Source organism: Zingiber officinale, chromosome 7B (assembly GCF_018446385.1).
Source record: "Zingiber officinale cultivar Zhangliang chromosome 7B, Zo_v1.1, whole genome shotgun sequence".
Classification (NCBI taxonomy): domain Eukaryota; kingdom Viridiplantae; phylum Streptophyta; class Magnoliopsida; order Zingiberales; family Zingiberaceae; genus Zingiber; species Zingiber officinale.
In genome coordinates, this window is record NC_055999.1 from 108,679,753 (window position 1) to 108,688,633 (window position 8,881).

The window sequence follows — 8,881 nt, forward strand, 5'->3', positions numbered from 1 at the left end:
TAAAAGCAATAAATAGAAAATCTAATTTTCAACTATTATGGCTTTTATCTCTAGTTGTCCTCCGTTTGTTGCCAACCCTAGCTGCTGCCATCTTTGGCCACCGCCACCGGGTCTAGTTGTAGCATCCATCTTGCTCCTTGTTCCGCTGCGCCTCTGGTCCTCAAAAGGTTCCACGCCTTGCAAGACTCGATCCGCGACATAAATAGAATTTTACATTTTTCGATCCTATATTCCTCGAAGGAATGTACATGTATGTAGATCAAAAAATAAAATCCTAATAAAACTAAATACAGCTCCTGCTGTATTTTATAATACAATCATACACACACAATAAAATGCCCTTGACATGTCCAAGGGTCCAATCACACACATAATAACTATAAGCCATAATAGTTGGATCCTGCATCCACAAAGTTAGCACATCCTACTATTAACCTGCCTAAATTATGTATGACATGTGCATAATTAAACTAATACCAAATGCACAGAGGCAATACCCTAGCTCTGATACCAATTGTTGGTTGCTACTCGGAAAACCTAGAGGTTCCACTGTACAAAAATTTTGTACAAAGGTCTGAACCTTTTCTTAGCTACCATGTGTTCTTTTAAATTAAATTTTGGATCGCCTGCGGAACTTAACACGTTTGATCCAAAACTTAATCTATTTGTTCTTTTAGGTTTAGACGTGGATCAACTGCGGAACTTAACACGTTCGACCCAAATCACCTTAAGTTATTAATTCCATTAAATATTAATTTCCATAATTGGTTCCCAGTACTGACGTGGCGAGGCACATGACCTTCTTGGATATGGGAGCAACTACCACCGACTAGACAAAACCTTTTATGGAAAGCTAATATTTAATTTCCTAAAATAACTTTAGGTTAACCGAAAAGAACAATCAAATCACAAGGAAAAGAAAAACAAAAGAACACTATATCGAAAACAAATTCGAAATACTAGAATCGTATGCCTCTTGTATTTAGTATTATTTCCAAAAATAACTAGTATGATGCGGAAAGAAAAATACTAGTTATACCTTTTAGAAAAACCTCTTAATCTTCTACCGTATTCCTCTTCTAACCTCGGACGTTGTGTGGGCAACGATCTTCCGAGATGAGAACCACCAAGCACCTTCTTCTTCCTTGTAAGTTTCGACCATCAAAACTTCTTCTAGGATGAAGAGGTTCGGCCACCACCACCATGCTCCAAGGGATGCTAGAAAAGAGGCTTCTTTTCTCTCCTTCTTCTCCTTCTTAGATCCGGCCACCAAAGCTATCTCCACCATAAGAGAGTTTCGGCCACACAAAGGAGAGGAGAGAAAAGAAAGGGCCGGCCATACCCAAAGAAGAAAAGAGGGAGAAAAATAATAGAGACATTCACCATGAAGCCTCCTCTACCTCCTCTTTTATAATCCTTGGTCTTGGCAAATAAGGAAAATTTAATAAAAACTTCCTTAATTCTTTTGCCATTGAAAAGGAAAATTTATTTAATTAAAAATAATTTTCTTTTCATCATGTTAATGGCCGACCACCTTAATCCCTTTAATCAAGGAAATTTTAATTCACACAAGAATTAAAACTTCCTAATTTGCTTCCGGAAATTAATAAAAAATTCTCAAATAATTTTTCCCTTCATGGTGGTTAATAAAAAGGAAATTTATAAATTAAAATATTTCTTTTAAACATGTGGATAAAAAGAAAGTTATCTCTTTTAATCTACAAATAAGGAAAGATATCAAATCTTTTCTTAATATTTTGTAGAAACTTATAAAAGAGAATATTTAATTTTAAACTCTCTTTTAAATCATGAACATGATTAAAATTGAAAGTTTTCTTAAAATTTAAAATCCTCCTTTAATCAACAAATAAGTAAAGATTTCAAATTTTAAACTCTCTTTTAAACATGTAGATGATTTACAAATAAGGAAAGTTTTTACCAAAAATTAAAACCATCCTTTTAAACTACAAATAAGGAAAGAGATTAATCTCTTCTCTTAATCTTTTGTAGAAAGTTATAAAAGGAAATTTTTAATTTTTTAAACTCTCTTTTAAAATCATGATATCCACATAAGAAATAATTTTAAAAAATCCTTTTTAATATTCTAGTGGCCGGCCACCTAAGCTTGGGACCCAAGCTTTAGCCGGCCACCTACATGACTCATCCACTTGGTCTTGGCCGGCCCTAGCTTGGGTTCTAAGCTAGATTGGCCGGCCCCATTGGATGGTTAAGAAGGTGGATATGCGATGGGTATAAATCTCTATATACTAGAGGCTACGATAGGGACCGAGAGGAGGAATTGGTTTTGGTCTCCCGATAAAATTAAGCATCCCGTGTTCGCCCCGAACACACAACTTAATTTCATCAATAATAATTCATTCCACTAAAGAACTATTATTGAACTACCGCACCAATCCCAAATTACATTTTGGGCTCCTTCTTATTATGAGTGTGTTAGTCTCCCTGTGTTTAAGATAACAAATGTCCACTAATTAAGTAAGTTACTGACAACTCACTTAATTAATATCTAGCTCCAAGAGTAGTACCACTCAACTTTATTGTCATGTTGGACTAAATCCACCTGCAGGGTTTAACATGACAATACTTATGAGCTCCTCTTGGGGACATTCTCAACCTAGATTACTAGGACAGAGTTTCCTTCTATAATCAACAACACACACTATAAGTGATATCATTTCCCAACTTATCGGGCTTATTGATTTATCGAACTAAATCTCACCCATTGATAAATTAAAGAAATAAATAGCAAATATATGTGCTTGTTATTATATTAGGATTAAGAGCACACACTTCCATAATAACTGAGGTCTTTGTTTTTTTATAAAATCAGTATAAAAGAAACGACCTCTAATGGTCCTACTCAATACACTCTAAGTGTACTAGTGTAATTATATAGTTAAGATAAACTAATACCTAATTACACTACGACCTTCCAATGGTTTGTTCCTTTCCATTATGGTCGTGAGCTACTGTTTATAATTTATAAGGTACTGATAACATGATCCTCTGTGTGTGACACCACACACTATGTTATCTACAATATAAATTAATTGAACAACTTCATTTATCATAAATGTAGACATTTGACCAATGTGATTCTTATTTCTAGATAAATGTTTATACCAAAAGCTAGGCTTTTAGTATACACTCTAACAGTAACCAAGTAAAAATCATAGTCACTTACTTATTTTCCTTTTAAGTTATTATTTCGTCTTTTGTTGTTGCTTAATTAGAATTGTGCTACTAATAAAAGTTAAAAGAATAGGAAGGGGTTTTGTTTTCTTCTAACAGGCAAATAGTCAATTCACCCCCTCTTACTGGCCTCGCTACACCAACAAGTGGTATCAGAGCCAGAACACCTCAAAAAGAATAACCGCTGACTGAAGAACTGAAACAATGGCCGGACCGAGCATCTATCCGTCGAAATTCGAGGGAGAATTCGTGATATAGAAAAAAAATGGAGATATTTTTTAAAACTAATTTTGATTTATTGTTAATATTAAAATATTGATTTGTAGCATCAAAAGATAAAGAGGAGGATTAATGGATCAAGAAGGAGCAAGCAGATTTTTTAGCAAATGGACGAGCCGAATTTCATCTACTGAGCATGCTACCTCTACAAGAAGTCAACAAAATAGGCATATACGAATCAACAAAGGAACTTTGGGAGAAGTTCCTGGAACTACATGAAGGTACGTCCGAAGCCAAACTCATGAGATGGGATCTGCTTTCAGAACCAAATCAGCAACCTCCGGATGGAAGAAGGCGAATCGGTAAATGCATTCCCGAGAACACTAGAATGGATATCTATAGTAGACTCCTACTATATCTCTAAAGATCTCGAGGTAAGTACATTAGAAAACCTCTTTTCCACTTTCAAATTACACGAGTCTCATGCCCAGAAAAGCGGACCAAACTCAAACTCCAAAACATCCATCGACGCAAATGAAGCGGTATTATTGGTAAGAAAATTTAATAGATTTATTAGATCTAACAAATTCAAGTCATAGACAAAAAAGGACTTAAGAAGCAAAAGAAAGATTCGATGCTACAATTACCAAGAAGAAGGGCACATAAAGGACGACTACCCTAAACTGAAGAAAGACAAGGGCAAAAGACCAACAAGAGCGAAACTCAAGAATTTAAAGGCAACACGGGATGAATCATCATCATCCAAATCCAAGACCGAGGCCTACGCCGGACTAGCCCTACTAGCCGACCATCAAGGAAAGATGAAAGCAGCTCAGAGATGAGCATCGATGAAGGGGGAGAATCATCAGAAGAAAGTTGCAATGAAGAGGAAATATCATAACACGAGGTAAGGTGCGTGCCTTAACTCCTAAAAAGTCATTTCAATTTGTTAAAATACTTTTCAAGAATTTAGTAAAACTAGAAAGAGAAAATGTTGATTTAAAAACAATCTTAGCAAAAATCGGCCCTTTAAAAATGTATGATAAGTTAAATGAAGAAAATAAAAAATTTAAGGACCAATTGAAAAATCTAAAAATTTTGCATGTCTTAATCAAAATGTCTAGAAAAAATTATAGAAGTCTAAATTGGTATTTTAGATACCATAAGGGTCAAATTAGAAACTTATCATCAAAATATGTTCCTAAAAGATACTTAATCAATCCAGTGGGAAGAAGCCTATATTTGGTTTCCAAATTCTGCTTAGAATAAATTAAATTTTTTTAAAGTTACAATTTGTAGAAAGAAAATTAAATATTTAATTTCTTTAAAAGGTTTTGTCTAGAAGTGGTTGTTGTTCCAATATCCAAGAAGACCTAGTATCTCGCCACAACCTGGAAGTCAATTATTGAAATGAATGTTTAATATATTAACTATTATAAATTTTTTTAAATAAAAAAAAATATTTGTTCAAAAAGTAGTTTTTAAACTATTTTTTTATTATTTTTGCTTAAGTTAACTCCTTTATGCAAAATTTTATATCTGCCTTATATATATTCAACTCCTATTTTTAGACTTTTTTCAATACTCGAAAATATATTTTTGTAAATTTTTGATAAATAATGAATTTTCTATGAATTATTTGTCAAAAACTTCATTTCTAAATCTGAAACATCCTGAAACTTTATTTTTTTTTTGAAAAAATTAAATTCTATTCAACCTTAAGAAAAATTTTCCTTAACCCTTAGAAAAGTTTTAAATTCTCTATCTAACTTTTCCTTTCTCACTTTATTTTTGATGTGATGAAAGAGGAAGAAATTAGTACAAGTTCAAGGGGAGTTTAGATATTTGCATAAATAAGTTTTTTTTTTACTAAATTCTTTAATTCATTGTATTTCAATTGTTATTTGCAATTTACTTATGTTATTACATTTTTTATCCTAACTGGAACTTGGGTTGATGCACATCAAAAAAAGGAAGATTGTTACAATCCCGGGATAGTTTTAATATGGTCAATCAAGTTTAGTTAGGTTCTGTTGTATTTGATCCTTGTGTCTAAGTGTGCAAGAGCTTAGGAACACAAGAAGTCGAGTGGAAGACGCAGTTAGTGAGAAGGACAGCACGGGAGAGAGCCGACAGGTTCGGTACGTCCGAGGGACGAGGTGCTGTGGAAGAGTACACTGGTGGATGAGAAGGACGTACGCGACATTTGAGGGATGAGAAGCCAGGGAGGAAACTTGCTCGAGGAGAAGGTTAGAAAATGGGTTCGGGTGAACCCTATTCTGGATGGCCAAAATCACCCAAGCGAGTGGAGCAGCAGAAGAGCCAAAGGAGAAGTTTAGAGCTCGGTAGCAGCTGTTGAAGGCGCCTTCAATAAGTATTGAAGGTGCCCTCGCACCTTTCGGGAGGAAGGCGCCTTCAACCTTTGAAGGCGCCTTTGAGCCTTTATGGAAGGCGCCCTCAACTACTTGAAGGCGTCTTAGACGGGGCAAAAGCAATTGTTGGTGAAGATAAAACATTATCTTCGCTTGCCTCGCTGGAGGCGTCTTCCACCTTATTGAATGCGTCTTCCAGCTTCGGATAAGATTTTTCAGGGGCTATAAAATGACCCCTGGAGCTAGGAATTAGATAATAACTTCTGTATTAACTTATTAGCAACTTTTGAGCTTTTCAAAGAGTGTAAGAGGCTTCTCCGCCTTCATTAAAGGAGGCATTTTTAGTAGAGCTTTACAACTACCTTGAATTAATAACCACCTAGGTTGTAACCAAGTAAAAATCGTAGTCTCTTACTTATTTTTCTTTTAAGTTATTATTTCGTCTATTGTTGTTGCTTAATTAGAATTGTGCTACTAATACAAGTTTTGTTTTCTTCTTACAAGCAATTCACCCCCCTCTTGTTGGCCCCGTTGCACCAATAGGTAGAACTTGGCTCATCCATTAGCTACGAAGTCAGCTTGTTCTTTTTTTGACCATTGGTATTCTTCCTTTTCATCTCTTTGTTGGTCATTGGGGACTACAAAATCATACTTAATTATTAAAAATAATTCAAAATCAGTTTTAAAACATGTCTCCATGCGCTTCTTCCATAGGATCGGAAAGAATGTTAGAAGGAGAGGGAGGGGGAGGGGGTGAATAGTGGTCGTCGAAAAATTTGAATTAAAACTAAGTTATGCAACAGAAAACAGAAGAAACAAATAACAATAACACAAGTTGGTTTTACTTGGTTCCCAGCCTTCGACGACTCCTACTCCAAGGCTCGCACTCGTCGAGTGCTTTCATTGAGCAATCCACTAATAGTTCGCAAAAATATGTTACAAGATAAGTATAAGAACTAAAAGACAAAGTTACCGACAACAAGGAAAATATGAAAATCTAAGTCGCTGGCTATCAGAGGAACTTCATAGTGTCATAGGAGCTTTTTCATAGCACCGAGCAAGAAGAAAACTTGTCACAATTGTTCTGAAGCTCCGAGTCGAAGGCCTTTAAATAGGTCCATTCCGGGCACCTGGAATCCCTTCAGGCGCCTAGACCACGTGGCTTGGCCAATCGACAGGCTTCACGTCAACTTGTGGATAAATTTTCAGGTCTGGGGGCCTAGACTGAGTCCGAGCGCTCAGATTGCCTGGGCGCCTGCGGCCCGCCTAGGCCAGCATGCTTCGGGAGCCCGAACCCTTTTCTTCAGTATCTTCCACCTGTAAGAAAAGGTTAGTCCAGGCAATCGAAAAATAGATTTTATCTTGCAAAACAGAGTTAGCACAACATGATAAAATGTGAGTATTAATTAAATCCTGTCTCCATGAGACCAAGACCTAGTCAAGATCTCAACTTAGGTTTCCCAAATGGACTTAAGTTGGATCGATGTCTACAGTTCCCTAAACGGGGAACGCGCCCTCATTGGATCTCTCTTCTAGTTGCTTATCTTCACTTACCACTTGCAATTACTTGACTTACCTCTGACCTACCAAGTCTTTCCGCCAGTTGTCAGGTCTGCATACTCAATTGGATTTCGGCTGGTTGTTAGGTCCCGCAGACCCAACAGGACTTCCCGCCAGATATCGGGCCCCACGGACCTATCTGAACTTCACACCAGCTATCAGGCTCTATGGACCTAGCTGGATTTCAGCCTAGTGTCAGGTCCCTCAGACTAGTCAACTCTTACATACTTGGTAAAGTAATTAGACAAATAACACATCTAACTTTAACCTATTTGTCATATATCAAAACTAGATTATTAGTGCAACATACACCAACATGAACTCTCCCTCGAACTTAGGCAGGTAGATGTTGGGTCCGACTATCGTCTTTGTAGTTCAGTCGGTGGTTAGCCCTTCTAAAGCGGTTGGATTCTGATACCACTTGTTAGCACAGATAGGCCGACAAGAGGAGGATGAATTTCCTATAAAATAAAAAATAATTCTTCCCCGATCTTTCAACTCAGATTAGTAGTACAATTATAATAAATTAATTTAACAACTAAAAAATAAAAGAGGCGAAAGAATTACTTGGTTACAACCTAGGTTGTTGTTAATCTAAGGCAGATGAAAGCACTATAAAGTCTCCTTCATTGAAGGCGGAGAAGCCTCTTACACTCGTTGAATACTCAGAAATATGCTAGGAAATAAATACAAGAATTGTTGAATATTTCCTATCTCCAGGGGTCCTTTTATAACCTTTAGAAAATATTATCCGCAGCTTAAAGACACATTCAAAATGATCCAAGGCGCCTTCCATCCGATAAATTTTATCCACCAAGGATAACGGTAACTGCTAGTGAAGGTGCCTTCCACAAGGCAGATCAAGCTGGTCTTCTTCGCGTGGGTGATGCTCCGGTTATCCGGAGTTGAGCTCACCCGAACCCAACTCTGACCTTCTCCTAGAGCAGGCTTTCTTCCCGGCTTCTTGTCTCTCGAACGTCGCACACATCCTTCTCATCCACCAGTGTACTCTTTCGCAGCACCTCTTCCCTCATATACACCGAGCCCGTATCGACTCTTTTTCTGTGTCATCCTTCTCACTAACTACGTCTTCCGCTCGGCTTCTTGTGTTCCTAAGCTCCTGCACACTTGGACATAAGGATTAAATACACATAATCTAACTTAACTTAGTTGACCACATCAAAACTACCACTTACACTAGACTTGTCCTCACTGGATTACTCTCCTCCAGTTATTTACCTGACCTTATCTGTTAATATCTGGTCTTTCAATCTATTTAAACTTTCTATGGTCATGCTTAGTGTCTAATCAACTAAGATTTTTCTGTAACACCAAGTTAACATAATAGATATGAAATAGTAAGGTAAAACAGTGTTAGCAGTTTTCAAGATTTGTTGGTCCGGTCGACCGGAAACCAATCGGTCACACATACTTGGAGTTTACCCCTCCAAGACTTCTTAGTACCTAGAGTTATCTCCCCTAAGGTTATTTAGCTTCATTCACTAGGAATTTCATTG